This window comes from Hibiscus syriacus, unplaced genomic scaffold (genome assembly GCF_006381635.1).
Source record: "Hibiscus syriacus cultivar Baekdansim isolate YM2019G1 unplaced genomic scaffold, ASM638163v2 tig00111812_pilon, whole genome shotgun sequence".
NCBI lineage: Eukaryota > Viridiplantae > Streptophyta > Magnoliopsida > Malvales > Malvaceae > Hibiscus > Hibiscus syriacus.
The window spans coordinates 1,105,219-1,128,444 of NW_024063187.1; the positions used below are offsets into that span (position 1 = coordinate 1,105,219).

Sequence of the window (23,226 nt, forward strand, 5' to 3'; positions counted from 1 at the left end):
ATTTATATTAAAAAAACATCATTTTGACATCAATAGTCGCCTCATACTATTAAATATTAACGGCTCAATGTTTACATTGTAGGAAAATAAAAAGTTAATAATTAATTTTAAAGTTTAATGATAATATTAATAAATACACTAAAATTCAATGAAAATTGATATATATCCTAAAATTAAGTGAAATATGATATTGTTTAACCAAATAAAAATTACATATATTTCATAGAACAAAAATACTTTGTTTTTTTTTAATTGAAAGAAACAACTTTAATGTTATATAAAAGATAATGAAAACTATGGTGTAGGGTGGCAAGCGGTATAATTTCGTGATTCCGCACCGTATCCGCTCCAATTGGGCGGGGAGGGATAATCTAAAATTCAATGAAAATTGATATATATCCTAAAATTAAGTGAAATATGATATTGTTTAACCAAATAAAAATTACATATATTTCATAGAACAAAAATAACTTGTTTTTTTTTAATTGAAAGAAACAACTTTAATGTTATATAATAAGAATGCAAGAATACCCTTAGATTTTATCAACCAAAAAAAAATCAATGCAGTACTTGATTACGTTAGGTATTGCTTAATAAAAATTGATATATTTTATTTTGGTCAAATTCTTAAATTAGTCATTTATGAAATTAGTCCTTATATTTTAATTTTATTACTTTTAAAAGTTAAAAAATTTATTTGATCTAATTAATAATATATGTTAAGTCAAATTAATCTATCAAATTTACATAATATAAACTGTAGATTTATTTTTACTCTCTAATTTGATTATTTTAAGTCTGTATACATTGATTATTATCTCTATCACAAATTTTTAAATTTAAAAAAGTAGACACACTAAAATGTAATAAATTAAAGTATAAGAATTAAATCTATGATTTATACATAATATAAGAACTAGTATTATAATTGAACCTTTGATTTTAAACCATAGACCGGTTCAAACGAATGAAGCCGGGTTCAGTACTCATAAAATGATTAGCAAAAACGTTAAAATTAAAAAATCATGTCTACAACTTTTCATCGAGGCTGCAGGCTGGAGGAACGGTGAAGTTCACGGCGGTTAAGCCACAGCTGGTGGTGAAGGCGCCAAAGACAGTTGATGCAATTCAGTTTCTACAAGACGGCGTTTGGGGCCGTCGAGGCTGGCTCTTCTTGCTGCCCTCAGCCAACCACCGAGCAGGGCCTCCCTAACAGTAACATCCTATGTGCTATGCTTGAGCTCGCCGGCTATTCTTTCGTCGTATACAATGATGACTCCGCTCCGTACGATCCTTTACTTTCTTCATGTGTTTGTTCTAAAGCGTTTTTGATTTGTGATATGGTTATTATATGCTTCAGAATCTGGATAACTTTGATTCATGTCATGCAGGACAAATCTAATCTTCGTTTGACAATAACAAATAAATAAAAGAATGGATTCATATTAAAATATAAGTTGTTCATTGAATTCTTTATTATACCAGTGTGGCAAGCGAGGGGATTGCATGTCAGCTGTGCCTGGAGACAGAGGACGTGGAAGCTGCGATTTCCAAGGCGGTCAGTGCCGGAGCGGTTGCGGAGGGGGAGATCACAGAGGGGGGCGGCGCGTGCTGCGGTGGTCGCGTGGGAAAGGTGAAGGATCCCTTCGGATACGTTTGGCTCATCTGCTCCCCCTCCAACAATTGCACCGTCAAATGCTGTTAAATTCGAATGACATACGCAAATGGTATTATGTATCTGTACGAGTAACCGTGAAGAATCGAGTGTCTCATGTCACAAGCCTGCTCTGACGTGGTGTGGTGGTGGTGTCGCATGTTTGGATATCGTGGCCTTTGCTTTATGGTCGTCGCTGTTTTGTGGTTGCAATCTGCTCTTCGTTATTGCGTGTCATTGTCATAGCCTGGCTCTTTCTGTTTTGGAATGGAATGATTTGATCGTCTTTTACAAAAGTCTATTAGTAATATTTGGGTAGACTCTAAAATATAATTTATTAATATAACAGTAAAAATGCCATAAATTTAACCTTACCAAGCACCTAAGTAACTTTTTACTTTGTATAGATAACATTCTAGATTAGTCGAAATTATTATAAATTATATAATTTTTTAAGGATAATTATTTTACGTTCGACGATCACGGTAAATACAACTAACGATGAGCACCATTAATTTATTTTATAAGAATTTAAAATTCTAAAGGACTCAACGTATAATTATAAATTAATTAAAAAATTAAAGATAAACTATTTAAAATAAAGACATAATACAATAAAACACCCCTAACATTTGAATACTGTCAAATTTATCTGTATTATTTTTTTTACACATTTAACCACTCAACGTTTCATTTTGGGTCAAAAACATTCTCGTTGAATAGAAACTGTTAATCAACAGACGATCAACTGGTGATTCTGACTAAACACGTACACATGCAGAGAGATGTTAACGTGACACATTCAAGTCATAGTACTTGAACTGTCACGTCAGAAATATTTTTTAAAAAATAAAAATATTATTATTAATATTTAATTATCAATTTGAGAGCGTCACATGTCACTCTCTAATTGTTGTTAGTTTAAGAAATATTTTTTATTTTATTAATTAGAACCTATCAAATGATAACGCATGTCTTCATATGATTGGTTTACGAATATAAAGGAAGAAATCAAATATGCTTTTTCCAAGATTTGAACCCAGGTCTTGGGTACTTAAAACTCTATTATAAAAAAATCTATACTTATTTTATAGACTTGGATATATCATTTAATTTGGAAATTGATATATTTAAAAAATATTATATTTCATATTTCATATTTCATATTTCATATCATTTTATAATTAAATAAAGGTATACTCAATTTATAACATAATTTTACAATTAAATTTTTACAATTAATATTTTAATAATATAAAAATTAGCTGACTCTATTCTCATATATAATGAGGTGAGGGGGAGGTAAGATAGTAAGCTGCCCCCAACGCCAGGTTGAGAGAAACTTCCGTGGAAGACCTCCGGCATTTTAATATATAATTTTAACTTTTAATTACATATAATTTTGCAATTAATTTTTTAAATAATATTTAATAATATAATCAAAAATTAATTTTACAATTAACAACTAATTTCGTATCCATGTTGTAAATGGTATACTTAGTCTATAACATAATTTTACAATTAATATTTTAATAACATAATTTTTAACCTTTAATTAATTATAAAATTTTTTAAATTATAATATTTTTAAAAAAATATCAATCTCCAAATTAAATGGCATATCCAGTTTATAAAATAAGGATTTTTGCCAGCATAGCATGTTATTCCAGTGGTAAATTGTTTGGCCTTCACTCCTAAAAAATAGGTTCAAATCCTAGTAAAAGCACATTTTGATTTCTTCACTTAATATTCTTAAGAGAAAATCGCCTCAGTGACCAAAATTCCCATATAATATACGATTTTAACCAACTTTTTTCGGATTTGCCAAAATGACCAACAAAATCGCAATGCGATCGCTAATTCGAAACGCGATCTCCATTATCGCAAATTCGCGTTGCATTTCGCGTTGCGATAGTTGAAAATCGCATTGCGATGGTCTATAGTGTCGTTGCGATTTTCCCAATTCGCAATGCGAATAAGTAAATCGCAACGCGAATTGGAAAAATCGCAATGCGATACTGACTATCGCAATGCGATACTGACTATCGCAATGCGATACTTACTATTGCAATGCGATAATACAAAATCGCAACGAGATACTGACTTTCGCAACGCGATAATACATAATCGCAATGCGATTTTCAAAGCGCCATTAGTATCCTGGCCAAGTATTTATTTTAAATTCCAAACACGAATATTAATATTGGAACACTGAACCGTCTACAGTATATCCCGTAATCGTAACTCATAACCTAAAACCTAAAATCACAACTCAGTCCCATCTCATCTCTCACTCTCTCACCCATCTCCGACGAAATCCGTCCCCATTCCGGCGAAATCCGTCTATCTCCATCTCTCAGAGCCACCCTCACAATCAGAAATGGAAAATCAACCAATCAACCAACGAGGGTTAGTTTTTTTAATTATTTTCTTTTTGAAATTTTTGCATTATTATTAGGTTTTTCATATTGAAATTGATGATAAGTTTACTGGTAATTTCAATAATAGATTAACCATTTCACTTAGATTGCTTATTAAATCAACCGAGAATCGCACGCGAAATGCAAATCGCTACGCATTTTAGTTTCGCGTTGCGATTCTCTCGTTGCGATAGTCAATTCGCGTTGCGATAGTCATTTTCGTGTTGCGATTTTCATTTCAGAAACTATTCTCTTCTGCAAATTGAAACTTGAATGAATTGCATTACTTCAACCAAAAAACAAAGACAAATACGAAATTCACAGTGTTGCTTTAAGTTTGAAGAATAAACTACTCTTTATGTTTATTATGTTTTTGTAGAACTTTTATTCGGCTCAATTGACCTTAAGAATAAAGTCAGCCTGGCCAAAACAATTGTGTCGAAGCTTTCACCTGCACAAAGAAAAATGTTTGAGGATACATGCTTCGGGCCATGGCTGAAAGTACAACATCCCGGTGGAGATGCGATGTTGACACACCTGTTTCTTCAAACCATGACTAGCGATCTACCAGAGACTATACAACGTCGTGATGAAGAGATATGGTTTGATTTTCCACCGGCGTATACGTGTTTTGGGCGGGAGGAGTTTTGCTTAATCACCGGTCTACGCTTCGGACACGATGATGTAGGTCGGTACACTAGACACATTACCCGCCCATCATGGCTATCCCGGGTTTTTCTTGAGCTGGAGAGGCCGAATCTACACGTAGAAGACCTGACAAGATTGTTGAATAAGAAAGATTGTTTTACTCGGATGGATGATGTCGACGTTGTCCGAGTATGCCTTCTAATTCTTTTGCATGCCGGCTTTTTAGGCAGAGAGGCCAGACAACCTATTCCAAATGATCTAATCAAATTGGTAGAAGACCTAAATGCGTGGGACCTGTTTCCGTGGGGCTCGTATTTATAGAAAGCTACATGGAATAAGTTATCGTCTGCCTTGGATGATCGAAAAAGTTTGCATGACGATGGTTCCAAATACACTTTGACAGGCTTTATTTGGGCCTTTAAGGTAAGAATTTTTATATAATGTTTACAAAATTATAAGTAATTATTTAACAATTACTAATGTTTGTTATTATATTGTTTGTAGATTTGGATATTTAGGCCTTTCTCGCCATGAAGACATATGCAATAAAACTTCAAATGATATTCCAGGGCTATTTCCTGGAAGAGGAAACGAACCTTGCAATGGGAAGATTTACTACGGTATACGACAATAAATAATGTAAGTTAACATAAATACTACCATATGTTTATAAACAAGTTATTACTAGTACACGTTTAACTTTGTTTGAGCTTTTATATTGTTAGGAGGCCAACACTCCTCTACAGAGGCTGACACCCACGGAAGCTGAGCTTGCCACTGATTGGTGGTAAGCTAGTAAGCGTTTTTTTGATGGAACGGTTGATGAGCAACCTCCACTTCGGGAGCCATCACCTCGCCCAGAGCTATCACCTCACCTAGAGCCATCATCTGATCGACCCGACTATACACCTCCACAACGACAGCCATCACCTATTCTGTCACATCATCGAGCCTCTTCTCCACCATCACCGCAAGATAGGCGACCGGCAAAGATGCCACGACGTTTATCTCCCTGTTCTCCACCTCCACCTCAACGGGATGAGTTAGGGGAGTTACGTGATGAGGTCAATGCCTTGCGTGAGGAGGTCGATACTTTACGCAAAGACGATGGTGTATGGCGTGTTGAGGTGTCTACATTACGCGGTGAGTTAGCCGCTCTACTTGATATGGTAGCATCGTTGCAGAATGAGGCTCATACTCTACGCAACGAGGAAAGTTTAAGATTTTTCATACTCGTAATTCATTCGGTTGCTGCCAATACTGCTAAACTGTTTTTGTTAGTATTTATTTTTGGTTTTGTTTTTGTCTTTTGGTTGAAGTAATGCAATCCATTCAAGTTTCAATTTGCAGAAGAAGAATAGTTTACTTTCGCAACACGAAAATGACTATCGCAACGCGGAAATGGCTATCGCAATGCGAAATGAAAATCGCAACGACAAAATTGCAATGCGAAATGAAATCGCAACGACAAATCGCAACGCGAAAAGAAAATCGCAATGCGATTTGTGTTTCGCGTTGCGATTTTGTCGTTGCGATTTCATTTCGCATTGCGATTTTGTCGTTGCGATTTTCATTTCGCATTGCGATTTTGTCGTTGCGATTTTCATTTCGCATTGCGATAGCCATTTCCGCGTTGCGATAGTCATTTTCGCGTTGCGATTTTAAGTTTCGTGTTACGAAAGTAAACTATTCTTCTTCTGGAATGTTTATATATGTTGTTCTTTTAAATGTTTATATAAGTGCTTACTTCTGGAATGTTATCTGAGCATTTTGTGAACTATGATAGAATAATGACTTGGGTGAATACAATGCTAGTTTGAAACATATTTGTCTTTGTTTAATATCATGTTTGTTTATTTACTGATTTATTTATTAATTTTTTTTAGCGGTCCGATAAGGTGGATGTTTACGTAGGGTTTTCCTTGCACGACGGAGTTCACGCATCAGACGGCGTGGACGTGCTATTACGTCTCCGTTCACCCCAATGGTGCGAAGACTCCGCAAGAAGAAGCCCGACTCACCTGTCATCCCTCAAGAGTCCCCTCCAATCGTTCAAGAGGCCCCTATCCTCCCTCAAGAGTCCCCCCCACCGTTCAAGAGGCCACTGTCATCGTTGAAGAGGTCCCTCCCACCATTCCAGAGTCTGATTCACATGGGGTAATATATCGAAGTATTGAGAAACCCCCACCGGTTCTGGACATGATGGATGAGAGTTGGCTCTCGTATGAGTTACCGGCTAGTACCCTTCCGGAATCTGAAGTGGAGAGGAGACAACTACCGGAAACAATTGTGGATAATACCCTTTGGGCTAAGACCGCAGTTGATTTTTATCTACATGAGCGGAGCCAAGGGTGTTACACTGACATAAGCAAACTCAATGATGAAATGTTTTTGTTGCTTGATCGATCTTGGTGGGGTGTGCTATTAGGGGTTGAAGACAGTGGCTATTTCGATGGGGAGGTAAGTCTTATATTTGTCTTATATGATTTTGATTAATTTTTTTAAAATTAATGTAATTCACTAATATATGTATTTTTTGTAAAACAATATCGATGCGTGGGTGTCACGTCTACTAATAATAAGGAAGCTTAGGAAAAATAAAAAAATTCACGATATACAATAATGCCGGCGGCTTTTCACGCAGTTCACTTGAAGAATCAACGAGATGAATCATTTTCGTTGGGCAATGGACAAGCTAAACTTTATCCTGCATGGTGGGAGGTCGATAAGGTTAGTGTTTATTTTTTAAATTTTTTAAAGGTGTTCATAAATAAGTGCGCAAATAAATGAATTATTACTTATGATTGCAGGTGTTTATCCCTGTTTTGGAATGTCGTCATTGGCTTCTCGTCCAACTTCAGCTCCCATCCCTGAAGATAATAGTGTATGACAGCATGATAAATTACATATCACTGTCTGATTTGAGAGATATGATCAAGGGATGGAGCTCTCATTTGGCTAAATTCTTGGATGGGATTAATTATTAGACTCATTCTGGACACAAGAAGCCAAAGAAGTTCAATGTCACAGTTGTCAGAGACGAGACCGCGCCACAACAATTGCCGGGAGCCAGAGGGGATTGTGGTCCTCTCGTATGCTTGTGCTTGCGCGTTTGACGACGGGAAGCACAGAGTTTCTACCTCCCACCGATAGAGATTGAGCTGCAGTAGGCTTGTGGTTTCGGCATTATATGGCTAGAGCAATATATTCGAGACGCTGCCTACCTGCATCCGCCTTATGAAAGTGTCCATTGTTAATTGGTAAGTCAAATGCAAGTTTTGTTAACATATATACTCCTTTTGGTTTGAAAATGTTTGGTTAAGTACCTAGAATTCAATAATTTGTTGTTTGTAGGTTTTAGATGTGTAGGAAGTCTTGTTTGAGCAAATGTTTGGTTTCTGCAGGTTAATCCTTAAGTGAGCTGCGTGAAATGGATGTACGGGGTCACAAAGTTGTTGATTCATTGATTCAATTATTTATGAAGAAATAAGAATTATTATTATTTTTTGATTGTTTAATTGATTTGTAAAAGATGATTTGTAAATGTTGATTTGTTTAATTGATGTGTACATAATTCTTATTTGTGCTTGTTTAATTGATTGAAATGTAATAGTTGATTTTTTGATTTTCAATCTGCATTATGTTGAAGGAAAAACAGACTATCGCAACTAGAAAATCGCAATGCGAAATGAAAATCGCAACGAGAAAATCGTAATGCGATTTTCATTTCGCATTGCAATTTTCTAGTTACGATAGCCATTTTCGCGTTGCGATTTTTCATTTCGAATTGCGATAGCCATTTTCGCGTTGCGATAGCCATTTTCGCGTTGCGATTTCCCCGTTGCGATAGTCAAATGAATGTCTAATAAGTGATAACAACTGAACAGATCATAGCAATGTTCAAACTCAAGTTACTAATACATGTGTAACTGAAAATGTTAAAAGTGCACACATAAAATACACATAATACAACGTTTGCATTTAAAAATCACCTAAGTTAACAGTCCCAAAAGGTGAAGCCGGTTGTGATTGGGATTTTGAAGATGATTGCGATTTTCAGAATCTCGTTGCGAAAGTCAGAATCTCGTTGCGATTTTGTATTATCTCGTTGCAATAGTCAGTATCGCATTGCGATTTTCCAAATTCGCATTGCGATTTTCCAAATTCGCATTGCGATTTACTTATTCGCATTGCGAATTAGGAAAATCGCAACGCGATACTTACTTTCGCAATAAGATAATACAGAATCGCAATGCGATTTTCAAAGTTCGCAATAGGTTTTAGTTTCGCAACACAAATTTTTTGTGTATATATCTACGCAGAAGCAACAACTCAGAACCTAAATCCCTAAATCGCAACTCATTCCATCTCCATCTATCACTCTCTCCGGCGACATCCGTTCCTATATCCGTTCCTACATCCTTCCCCATCCGGCAACAGGTCTTAGTTTCGCAGCTCGTTTGTTTAGTAAATTAATTTATAACCATGAAATCATCTAATGTTGATCATGTTTGGACAGATTTGTGTTTTGAAGGGTCATGGGAGAATGTTCATGGTGTTTTACAATATATGCCTTTACCCATGAATCTTCAACTAAAACTGTCATTAAAAATGTTAACTTATGAAACTCTAATGTTACGTGTTTCAAAGAAATTGAATTTAGAGCCCCTAAGTGGATTTAGGCTATCTTATCAGAGGAATGGTAAAGTTTATTTGTTAACCGACAATGAAGATGTTGAACGATTCATTGCTTACATTAGTGTTTCAAGTGATGATGTTACATTGTATGTTGTTGAACCTAGAAGTAGTATTGTTGGGTCAGTAGCGGGTAGTAATCAACTAAGTTTTTCTCAAAACCCACAACCTTTCTCTAATCCAAATCCCAATCAACTTTCAGCACCAAATTCCGGTTTTCGTATTGACCAATTAGACGATGATGAGCCAAGAGAAAAAATTGTGAGTACTAGTCAGTATTCGAAATTTGATCTTGGTCAATACCCGGACTTTGATATTGGTCAATACTCAGATTTTGATGATGTTTCAGAAGAAGAAACAGACCCTGCATGTAATGATTTTGATATTGGTCAATACCCAAATTTTGATGATGAAACAACCGTTGCCGAGGAAGATGTTGTTGATGATAATGAGGAGGAAGTGGAGGCTGTGAATGAACATGTTGAACATCCATTCTGTAATTCATATAATCCTGAAGAAGAAAAAGAAGAAGAAATAGAAGAAGAAAAAGTCCCCGAAGAAAAGAAAATGCCACGGGAGTATAACTGGAATATGCCAGAATTACTTCAGATACCGGAAGAAGAGTTGGTAAAGAAAGCAGTTGATTGTTACACAAAAGTTATTCGTATCAAGAAAGATGATTGTTTTGATACAAAGGAAGATTGAAGATAGCTTTGTATACAAATGTGTGGAAGATGGCTATCAACTAAAAGTTAACAAATCAGCAAAGATCGTTTCGAAACAAGGTGTATGATTGACAAAAACTGTACGTGGCGTATGATTGCAAAGAGGATAAAAGATTGCGAAATGTTTCAAGTTAGGACTTTTATTGATAAACATACATGTTCAAGAACCCAAGTTTTCCTAACCATAGACAGGCAAACAAAAAGGTGTTGGGTGGTTTTCTGGCTGAGTTAATGTTTTTGAATGGCAGGGTATATCGGGGACATGAAATTATGACTGACATGAATGCTCGGTTCAAGATTAGTATATCATATTCTCAGCTTGGAGAGCCAAATGTTATGCCTTGTAATTGTTGAGGGGTCACCAGAAGCATCGTTTGCCCAACTGCCGGCTTATTGTCACAATTTAAAGCTGAAAAATCCTGGGTCGGTAACTCATATCAAAACAGATAGAGATGGATGCTTTGAGTTGCTGTTTATCGCCATTGGTGCTGCGGTTAGTAAATCAATATAATTTGTTGACTCATTTCTGTTAGTTACATGCATTTCACATTTAAATGATTATATTTCTTGTGTATATTATTTTGTAGATTCGTTCGTTTATTACTTGCATGCGCCCAGTTATTATAGTTGACGGAGCACATTTGAAAGGTCGATACCTTGGAGTAAACTTATTAGCAGTAGCCATGGATGCTAACAATGGGATATTGCCAATAGCTTACGGGGTTGGCAAATCTGAAACCTCTGATTCATGGACATGGTTTATGGGGCATCTTAGGGATTGCATAGGTCCTATTAGCAATCTGACAATCATATCCGATAGGGCAAACTCAATTGACAACGTTGTTAGAAGGTGTTTCCCAGATGCTTTTCATGGACTTTGTGGTGTTCATTGTATAGAAATCTAAAATCAAGGTCTGCTGGTATAAAAAAGCACAAATGGACATACTGGAAGGCTGTAAAGGCTTATCGGGAAGTGGATTTCAATAAGCATATAAACTGTTTAAGATGTGTTTTGCCTCAGTGTGCTCAAACACTAGAAGATGTCGGGTTTGAAAGATGGTCAAGAGTACATCAACTTGGAGCAAGATATGGTTTCATGACGTCTAATAGTGCAGAATCAATCAACGCTCTAAGTCGTCATTCCCGGAAATTACCCATTACTATGTTAATGGAGTTTTTTCGAGCCTCTATTCAACAGTGGTACTACAAGAAAAGAAACCATGCAGGTATTATTTCTTTGAATTCGTAACTTATCATATATTTTACTAAGTATTATTTATTTAAATTTACAGGAACATTGGTACATCGTGTTACACCATGGACTGAAAAAAAGATAACGAAACGTGTTGTGAAGTCAACGTCATGGAGAGTTGAACCATGTTCAAACACTTTGTTTGAAGTAATGGATAATAACTTAAATGGGCTTGTCGATCTAAATGCAAGGACGTGTAGTTGTATGAAATGGCAAACATCTGGTTATCCGTGTGGCCATGTTATAAAAGTTGCTCTTCATCTAAACCAAGATGATTCAAGCACATACGCTATGGATTTCTACACTACAGAAGTATATCGTCAGACTTATGCAGAGATTGTCTACCCTATTCCACATCCTTCTGAGTGGGACATACCAGATGACTTACAAACAGTTTTGCCACCAGCCATGGACAGAAGGCTACCTGGCCGACCAAAAAGTCACGATCGTATACCGTCTAAGGGTGAAGAGAAGAAGAGATCGACATGTAGTCGGTGCAAGGAAAGTGGTCATACAAGGTTGACATGTGGATCACCAGTGCCATCACAATCATCTTTTCCTCTACCAAAATGGATCATCATCAAAATCCAAAGCTCATATGGTGTCAAGAAAAAGGCAATCAAAATCGCAATCATCTTTAAAATCCCAATCACAACTGGCTTCACCTTTTGGGACTGTTAACTTAGGTGATTTTTAAATGCAAACGTTGTATTATGTAGATTTTATGTGTGAACTTTTAACATTTTCAGTTAGGCATGTATTAGTAACTTGAGTTTGAAAATTGCTATGATCTGTTCAGTTGTTATCACTTAATAGGCAATCATCTTAATGTCTATCGCAACGCGGAAATTACTATCGCAATGCGAAATGAAAATCGCAACGAGAGAATCGCAATGCGAAATGAAAATCGCAACGCTAATTTCGCAATGCGAAATGAAAATCGCAACACGAATTTAATTTCGCGTTGCGATTTTCATTTCGCGTTGCGATTCTCTCGTTGCGATTTTTATTTCGCATTACGATAGTACTTTTTGCCTTCAACATAATGCAGATTGAAATCAACAAAATCAACCATTACATTTCAATCAATTAAATAAGCACAAATAAGAATTATGTTAACATCAATTAAACAAATCAACTTTTACAAATCACCTTTTACAAATCAATTAAACAATCAAAAAATAAGCAATAATTATTAGAGAAAATAACACTTCTACTATTGAATCAACTTTTGCAGCCATACATCATTTTCACGCAGCTCACTTCTGAGATTAACCTGCATAAACCAAACATTTGCTCAAACAACACTTTCTACACATCTAAAACCTACAAATAGCAAATTATTGAATTCTAGGTACTTAACCAAACATTTTCAAACCACAAGCCTATAAACATACCAATTGTTTATGGACATTTTTATAACGCGGATACAGGTAGGCAGCGTCTCGTATATATCGATCTAGCCATATAATGTTGAAACCACAAGCCTACTGCATCTCTATCTATATCGGTGGGAGGTAGATACTTTATACTTCTTGTGATCAAACGGTCCAACGCCAAGCATACGAGAGGACCACAATCCCCTCTGGGTCCTTTCGTTTGTTGTGGTGCGGTCTCGTCTCTGCTAACTGTAATATTGAGCTTCTTTGGCTTCTTGTTTCCAGAACGAGTCCAATAATTTATCGCATCCAAGAATTTAGCCAAATAAGAGCTCCATCCCTTAATAATATCTCTTAAATCAGCCAATGATATGTAATTTATCATGCTGTCATATACTATTGCCTTAAGGGATGGGATCTGAAGCTCGACGAGAAGCCAATGGTTACGTTCCAAAACAGGGATAAACACCTGCAATCATAAGTAATAATTCATTCATTTGCGCACTTATTTATGAATACCTTTAAACTCAATCTAAAATAAACACTAACCTTACCGACCTCCCACCATGCAGGATAAAGTTTAGCTTGTCCATTGCCCAACGCAAATGATTCATCTCGTTGATTCTTCAAGTGAACGACGTTAAAAGACGTCGGCATAATTGTATATCGTGTACTTCTTTTATTTTCCTTAAGTTTCCTAATTATTAGAAGACGTGACACCTACGCTTCGATATGCTGTTTTACAAAAAAAGACATATATTAGTAACTTACATAAATTTACAAAAAAATAATCAAATTAAAATATAAGAAAATATAAGACTTACCCCTCCATCGAAATAGCCATTGTCTTCGACCCCTAATAATACGCCCCACCAAGACCGATCAAGCAACAAATAGATATCATCATTGAGCTTGCATATGTCAGTGAAACACCCCTGGCTTCGCTCATGTAGATAAAAATCAACTGCGGTCTTAGCCCAAAGGGTGTTATCCAAAATTGTGTCCGGTAGTTGTTTCCTCTCCACTTCAGATACCGGTATGGTACTGGCCGGTAACTCATACGAGAGCCAACTTGAATCCATCATGTCCGGCACGTCAGAGGGTTTCTCAAGAATCCTACATATGACGCCATGTGAATCGGGCTCTTGAATGGTGGGAGGACCTCTTCAACGATGACAGTGGCCTCTTGAACGGTGGGAGGGACTCTCAAGGAATGATAAGGGCCTCTTCAACGATAGGAGTGGACTCTTGAGGGATGACAGTGGCCTCTTGAACGGTGGGAGGGGACTCTCGATGAATGATAGGGGCCTCTTCAATGATAGGAGTGGACTCTTGAGGGATGACAGGCGAGTCGGGCTTCTTCTTGCGGTGTCTTCGCACTATTGGGGTATACGGAGACTTAATAGCACGTGCACGCCGTCTGATGCGTGAACTCTGTCGTGCAAGAAAAACTCGACATAAAGCATCCACCTTATCGGTCCGCTAAATAATTAAATACAAATATCAGTAAATAAACAGACATGATATTTAAACAGTGAAAACAAAGACAAATATATTTCAAACTTTTAACCAAACGACAAAACAAAGACAAATACTAACTTCACAGTGTTAAAGAATACACAGTTTAGCAGAATTGGCAGCAACCGAATAAATTTACTTCAACCAAAAGACAAAATAAAAAGACAAATACTAACTTCACAGTGTTAATAAACAGTTTAGCAGTATTGGCAGCAACCAAATAAATTTACTAAGCAATCTAAGTGAAATGGTTAATTTAAGTGAAATTACGAGTAAATTTATCAAGTTAAATATGGAAAATCTTAAACTTACCTGGTTGCGTAGAGTATGAACCTCATTCTGCAACGATACTACCATCTCACGTAGAGCGGCAACCTCACCACGTAAAGTAGACACCTCCACACGCCATGCACCATCGTTATCGAGTAGAGTACCGATCTCCTCACGCAAGGCATTGACCTCATCACGTAACTCCCTTGACTCATCCCGTGGAGGTGGAGAACAGGGAGATAGAAGTCGTGGCATCTTTTTCGGTCGCCTATCATGAGGTGATGGTGGAGAAGAGGCTCGATGATGTGACGGGATAGGTGATGGCTCTCGTTGTAGAGGTGTATAGTCGGGTCGATCAGGTGATGACTCTGGGTGAGGTGATGGCTCTCGAAGTGGAGGAAGTGGAGGCTGCTCATCATTCGTGCCATCAAGAAAACGCTGACTAGCTTGCCACCAATCAGTGGCAAGCTCAGCCTCCGTGGGTGTCAGTCTAATTAATGGAATGTTGGCCTCCTAAAAATATAAAAACTCAAACAAAGTTAAACGTCTACTATTAATAACTTGTTTATATATGATAGTATTTGTGTTAACTTACATTATTTATTGTCGCATATGGTATTACGTCTTCCCAATCCAACAGACGTTTCCTCTTCCAGGAAATAGCCCTGGGAATATCATTTGAAGTTTTTATTGCATATGTCTTCATGGCGGGAAAGGCCTCGAATATCCAAATCTACAAACAATATAATAACAAACATTAGTAATTGTTAAATAATTAATTATAATTTTGAAAACATTATATAGAAATTCTTACCTTAAAGGCCCAAACAAAGCCTGACAAAGTGTATTTCGACCCATCGCCCCGCAAACTTTTGCGGTCATCAAAGGCAGACGACAACTTAGTCCAGGTAGCTTTCCATATATACGAACCCCACGGAAACAGATTCCATGCATTTAGGTCCTCTACCAATAATATTAGCTCCTGAGGAATAGGTTGTCTGGCCTCTCTGCCTAAAAAGCCGGCATACAAAAGTAGTAGAAGGCATACTCGGACAACATCGACGTCATTCATCCGAGTAAAACCATCTTTCTTATTAAACAATTTCTTCATGTCGTCGACGTAAGTTTGGCTTCTCTATTGACTCATCAGGAAAAACCCTGGATAACCATGATGGGCGGGTGATATGACGAGTGTACCGGCCTACATCATCGTGTCCGAATCGTAGACCAGTGATTAAGCAGAACTCCTTCCGCCCAAAACAAGTATACGCCGGTGGAAAATGAAACCATATCTCTTCCTCACCACGTTGTATACTGTCGGGTAGATCGCTAGTCATGGTCTGAAGCCACAAATGGGTCAAATTAGCATCTCCACCCGGATGCTGTACTCTCAGCCATGGCCCGAAGCAGGTTTCTTCAAACAATTTTCTTTGTGCAGGTGAAAGCTTCGAAGCAATTGTAGTGGCTAGGCTAATTTATTCCTTAATGTCAATGAAGCCGAAAAAATTTCTACAAAAACAATAAACATACCAAGTTAGATATACCAAAAACTACACTTTCAAGATATACCAAAAACAATAAACATAAATAGTAGTTTATTCTTGAAACTAAAATTTGCAACACTGTTTTGTCTTTTGGTTGAAATGAAAATCGCAACGAGATAATGAGAATCGCAACGCGGAAATGACTATCGCAACGAGAGAATCGCAACGCGAAATGACTATCGCGACGAGAGAATCGCAACGCGAAATGAAAATCGCAACGCGAAATGAAAATCGCAATGCGATTTTGGTTTCGCGTTGCGATTTTTATTTCGCGTTGCGATTCTCTCGTTGCGATAGTTATTTACGTTGCGATTTTCATTCTCGAAACTATTCTTCTTCTGCATTACTTCAACCAAAAGACAAAACAAAGACAAATACTAACTTCACAGGCTAAACAGTTTAGCAGTATTGGCAGCAATCGAATGAATTTAATAAGAAATCTAAGTGAAATGGTTAATCTATTATTGAAATTACCAGTAAACTTATCATCAATCTCAATATGAAAACCTAAAATAATGCAAAAATTTCAAAATAAAAATAAAAAAAACTAACCCTCGGAGGTTGATTTTCCATTTCTGAATGATTGTGAGGGATTTTTGACTGTAAATGGTTGTGAGGGATTTCGCCGGCGATGGGGACGGAAATCTTCGGAGATGGGGACGGATTTCACCGTAGAGAGTGAGAGATGGAGATGAGACTGAGTGTTGTGATTTTGGGTTTGAGGTTATGAGTTGCGATTACTGTGGACGGTTCAGTTTCCGATTTATTAAGAAAAAATTCGTGTTTGGAATTTGAAAAAAAAATACGCGTTAATACGAATGGTGCTATGTAAATCGCGTTGCGAAAGTCAGAATCGCGTTGCGAAAGTCAAAGTCAGTATCTCGTTGCGATTTTGTATTATCGCATTGCGATAGTAAGTATCGCATTGCGATAGTCAGTATCGCATTGCGATTTTCCCAATTCGCGTTGCGATTTACTTATTCGCATTGCGAATTGGGAAAATCGCAACGACACTGTAGACCATCGCAACGCGATTTCCAACTATCGCAACGCGAAATGCAACGCGAATTTGCGATAATGGAGATCGCGTTGCGAATTAGCGATCGCATTGCGATTTTGTTGGTCATTTTGGCAAATCCGGAAAAAGTTGGTTAAAATCGTATATTATAAGGCATTTTTGGTCACTGAGGCGATTTTCTCTATTCTTAAACCTACCATACGATAGCATAGTTCATTGTTCGGTTGATTCTAATTAATGAAATAAAAAATATTTCCTTTTAAATCAACACTAATTGTCGCTCTGATTGGTAATAAATAATAATAATATTTTTATTTTTTTTAAATATTTATGATGTGGAAATGCCACGTCATCATGTATCATGACCTGGACGTGCCACATCAACATCTCCCTCCATGGTGTACGTGCTTGATCAACATTAGTCGTTGATAGTTAGTTGACTAACGATTTCCATCCGTTGAGGGGGGGTTTGACCCAAAATGAAACGTTGAGTGATTAAATATGTCAAAAAAATCAATACGGGTAAATTTGACAGTACTATCAAATGTTGGGAGTATTTTATTGCATTATGCCTAAAATAAAAGGGTAAACTATACCAGTGACACTTAACTATTGCCTATTTTCATTTTGACCACTATTTTTGAAATTTTATCAATTAGGTCACTCAATTATTTAAATTTTATCAATTATGCCACTTGTCGATAATATATAACAGATAAACTCATGTGCCAATTAACATATTTGGTATAATTACAATTTAGTCATTGTTACTTATATATTCTACCAATTTAGTCATAATTTTAATAAATTAAAATAAAAAATTGTTTTTATTCTATCATATATAATAATAATATATACATGTAGTATTATTTAGCCATCAACCCTGTCTTTGTCATTATCAATTCAAGCCCTATATCTTTCAACATATAAATACTAAGTCTACAACAACTTCTATATATATTTACTTTAATGTAAAATGTTCATTCTGTACTTTATAAAATTATTAGAAAATACATCGTCTCAAAACAATGAATTATGATAATAATAAAGAAAGGAAGTATATAATAATAAAAAAATTTATCATTATAAATCACTTAGTTTTCTGGATTTTGGGATGTAGTCAAATGATTGAGAGTTATCTTAGAACATATATCATCTTGTACTTACTCTAAATTAAAATGAATTTTAAAAGTTTTTTCTTATCACATGTAAAGAAAGTTTCTCAACTAAAAAAGATTAATTATGTATTTAATCACTTAACTATTACTTTGGTTCTGTTAGGTTATCTAATTATTTGTTTTTCAAAAATATTCACTAATGTTAGGTTTTGATTTCATGTTGATCATCTATTTTTAAAAATTAATAGAACTATTGACTTGAAATTTTTTATTTTTTCAATTATTATGTAGCATTACCTTATAGTGACATGTTAACATCACTGTTAATTTTTTTTAAAGATTATTGATCAAAATAAAACAAAAAACGTAATATCAGTGATGATTTTGAAAAAAAAATATTTTGGCGACTAAAATGAAACCACACGAACAATTAGGTAACTAAATACCTAATTTACCCTATATTTTATTCAACTTGAATTTTACTGCAATTCTTTTTTGTAAATTCTAACCTAAAATCAATTCTTTAATTTCTTTATACTTTGACTAATATTTTATTCTCAAAATACTTTTATTAAAAAATAAAATTATAAATATATATAATAATTTTATATGATATTTAATTTTACTAAATTAAAATTAGGACGCCCAGTTGGTAAACAAAGGGCTCTTAGGATTATGAGTTGATCTCATGTCCTAGGTTCGAACCGCGCTGACTGGGAATCCTGGAAAAAAGCGGGGGAACAGAGTGGTGGGTTCTTTGAGCCCCTCCGGAGGTTGCCTTGTAGGGTCGGGTTCTTTAGCCTGGCCTTGGGAGGTCATACGTTATAAAAAAATTGATAGAATATATAAGTAGCAATGACCAAATGTGTAATTATACTAAATATTTTAATTGCCACATCAATTTCTCAATTAAATATTAATGAAAAGTGGCTTAGTTGAATGCATTTAAATAGTTCAGTGACCTGATTAACAAAATTTCAAAAATGATGATCAAAATTAAAAGGGACAATAATTAGGTGTCACTGGTATAGTTTACCATTTATTTTAAGTAATTTACTTTTAAGTTTTTTAACTAAATTATAATAATATGTTGAGCTCTTTAGAATTCAAATTTTTATAAATTAAATTAATGGTGCTCATATTTAATGATGTTCATCGATGCTATTTTTTAATTGTAAATCCTAAACCGCATTAAATTGTATAACTTCCCAACAAAATAATATTTTAGATATATAACCGAATTAAATTAAGTTTTCATATAGCAACTAGGAGGAAAAGGATTCTCCTAATCATATAATATTAATCATGGTTATAGTAATACTTTTGTCATTACATGTACAGACTTAAAAAAATGATTGTGGGATGAAATTTTTATGGATGATTTTTTACTCTCGACGAGCACCATTAATTTAATTTATAAAAATTTAAAATTTAAATGACTTAATTTACAATTATAAATTAGTTAAAAATTTAAAGATAAATTATTTATAATAAAAGATAAAATATATCAGTGACCACCTAACTATTGTCCCTTTAATTTTGACCAATACTTTGAAATTTTGTCAATCAAGTCACTCAACTATTTAAATACATTCAATTAAGCACTTGTCGTTAATATTTAAAGAAGAAGTTGGTATGACAATTAAAATATTTGGTATAATTACACATTTGGTTATTGTTACTTATATATTCCATCAATTTGGTCCTAATTTTAATAAATTAAAATAAACTTAACTCTCAAATCAAATGGTGCCATGTATAATAACCCAAAATTCAACTTTTTTTATTTTAATTTTAAAAGTTATGACATATTCTATATTTATAACAAAACAAAATTTATTAACAAAACTTTTTTCTAAAAAATTGAATAACTCAAGCAATAATTTATGTTATTAAATTTAAAACAAACTAAATTTAGCGCCCTTTAGATATAGGTCACTCTTTTAGTGCAAAATTTTCCATGCTAACTCCACTGAGAATCTTATCAGTATAAACTTTTATTAAAGATGAACATAAAATTTTATTGTAGGAGATTAATTTTTAAAATTTCAAAAGAAGAATGTGTCAAACGTGAAAGAAATATATGTCAACTTTTTCTATTAGAAATTTACTAGATAAAAATTCCTTAGCTTTACAGGTTAAATTTCTTAGTTTTACAGGTTAGGCTGTATCACCTTTTTCTAGTAGAATGTCATTTGCAAATCGTAGTAGGACAAAAATTTTGTCCAACGAACTTTATATGCATGGGCTAATCAATTATATTTTCCTTAAAACAAAAAAAGATTATGGTACCATCAACGGGATGCTTTTGAGAACCAAAAATGAAATTTCTAGTAAAAAAATTGTTTTGTTATAAATATAGAATATGCCGTAACTTTTAAAATCTTTTAATATTAAAGATTTGAGGGTTAAGTTTATTTTAATTTATTAAAATTAGGACCAAATTGATAGAATATATAAGTAACAGTGACCAAGTGTGTAATTATACCAAATATTTTAACTATCACATTAGCTTCTCCCTTAAATATTAATGGCAAGGGGCTTAGTTGAATGCATTTAAATAGTTGAGTGACCTGATTGACAAAATTTCAAAAATATTGATCAAAATGAAAAGGAGCAATAGTTAGGTGGTCACTTGTATAGTTTACCCTTTATTTTAAATAATTTATCTTTAAATTTTTAACTAATTTATAATTATAAGTTGAGTCTTTTAGAATTTAAATTTTTTATAAATTATATTAATGGTGCTCATCGTTAGTGATGCTCATCGTTGCTCATCGAGCGCTGTAGAATTTTCCAATTTTTTAAACAAAATGAACAATAATAATATTAGCATTAATATTTTGGGTAAATTACCCATTTAGTATTTAAATAATCAATTTTGGTATATTTTAATATCTAAACTTTCAATTTTTTTCAAAACCATACCCAACGTTTTGTTTTTGTTTCATTTTAGTACCCCCACCGTTAAAAACTTAAAAGACGAGCTTGTAGGCCGCCACGTCTACAGTCACCGGCTATCGCATCTGTCGGTCGATGAAGCCCAAACTTTCCAACACACACCTTTTCAACCCCTTGAATGTGATTTCAGCCTCCGTTTTACCGAAAAAATGCCTCAATTTCCCCAAATAGATGATGGACTCTTCAACTTCTTCATCCTCTTATCTCCGTCGTCAACCGTCCGATGGCCTGAAACTAGACTATGTTGGTCGACTCGTCGTTCTCTCGTGGTCCACCGTTCGGATTGGTCGTCCATCGGAGCTATGCCCCATTAGCCTGTCTGTTTTAACGGTAGGGTATTAAAATGAAACAAAAACTAAACGTTAGGTGTTTTTGAAAAAATTGAAAGTTTAGATATTAAAACTGATCAAAACTGATAATTTAGGTACTAAATGTTTGGTTTACCCTAATATTTTTAAATGAAAATGTTAAATTTCTAATAATGATAAACAATTCAAGATTATAAAACTAATCTTAATTTCTTCAATAACCTCTAAAAATAATTACCTAGTCAAATGTTACAATCTCAAGTAAAATCAATATTCCTACATTATGCAATCAATAAATATCTAAATTTATATAAAAATCTTAATTTATCACACGTAAATTTTTAATCTTTATCTTCTTAGAGATAAATCAATAAAATGTAATCTATGAAGAAGATTCGTTATCAAATTAGAAAGAACTATTTAAAAGTCTTAAAGCATTGCTTATCTATCTAGTAAAAGTATTAAAATGAGTGCTAAAAAAGAGAGAAATTCAAGAAAAAAGTAACAAGAATTTGGAATGTTTAGTAAGCGCATATTTTAGTAGCCTATACTTATAAGAGACAATTATTATGAGAAATGCAATATTTTTATTGTCACTGCAACTTTTGGAGTTTATGTTATATAGACATGTTTTGTAAGGATATTGTAAGAGTTTCAAGATACATAAGATTTTATTATATATATCAGATTTTGATTTACATACAATATTATGTATTTTTATTTTTCATGATTTTTGCGCTTATAGTGGATTATCATGTATATGTTCTTCGAATTGTCTAAGGAAGTTGATACATCATATCACGAGACCAACTGATGGTTGGTCAGTTGGGAAGATTTTAACCATTACTTTACATCTACCATGATTCAAGGGAAGATTGGCTCAAGTTAAAATGTCACGAACCACCATTTAACATTCAATAGTAAGTTAGAAACAAAGTAAGTATGAATATATGAGGGTTGTTGATACCTATTTCTCATGCTATTTGCAACAAATAATAACCCATTTTTTCCTCAGAATTAATCCATTTTCATCAACCTTAGAATCACAGTATTCTTATTTTCCGAAGCAAGTGATTGTTCAATGATCATAAAGCCCAACGTTTAACCCCCGATGTCTATAGGCTCCACCTACTTAGGACAACTATTCGATAAAATAAGAAGATTAAAATAGCTCAATAATGAGAAATCCAACCGGTATTCAACTAAAACAAAGAACTAAATTCCAAGTTGCGTTTATGAGTTTCGGACAGTATTCATAAAGTATCACTTCCATGGCCAGAGCAGTCATGAAGCTCGCAGCAAAAGAACGGTTTGCTTGTTTAAAAACGTACTCTTTTGAAAACGTATAATATAGTATAAAAAACAGCGTAACACCCTGAAATGTCAAGCCACTTACATTATTACTGTAAATGTCAAGCCACTTGGATAAACCTGCCGCCACCATCGTTAACGGCGTGTTGAGGTATCCGCTGGGGCGATCCTTTAAGGAAGCGAAGAAGAGCGAACCCGAAACACCCTGAAATGCTTGTCTCACCCTCGATACCCCAAATCTAAACCCCAAAACAACAAAAGCAAACCCCCTCGACGTAGATCTAAACTAAAAGATCTCATTTTTTACCTTTTATCTCCGGTGACCCCTCGGTCTTTCGAATGGTCGTTTGCTCCTCCGGACGGATTTGCAAGATGTTTTTCTTTTTCTTTGGCTTGGTTTATGCT

General features: G+C 34.7%; 1 pseudogene; it reads left to right on the plus strand.

The window, feature by feature from the left end:
• The first annotated feature begins 561 nt into the window (after positions 1–561).
• Positions 562–1,950, plus strand: LOC120171130 (annotated as a pseudogene).
• Positions 1,951–23,226: the final 21,276 nt, after the last annotated feature.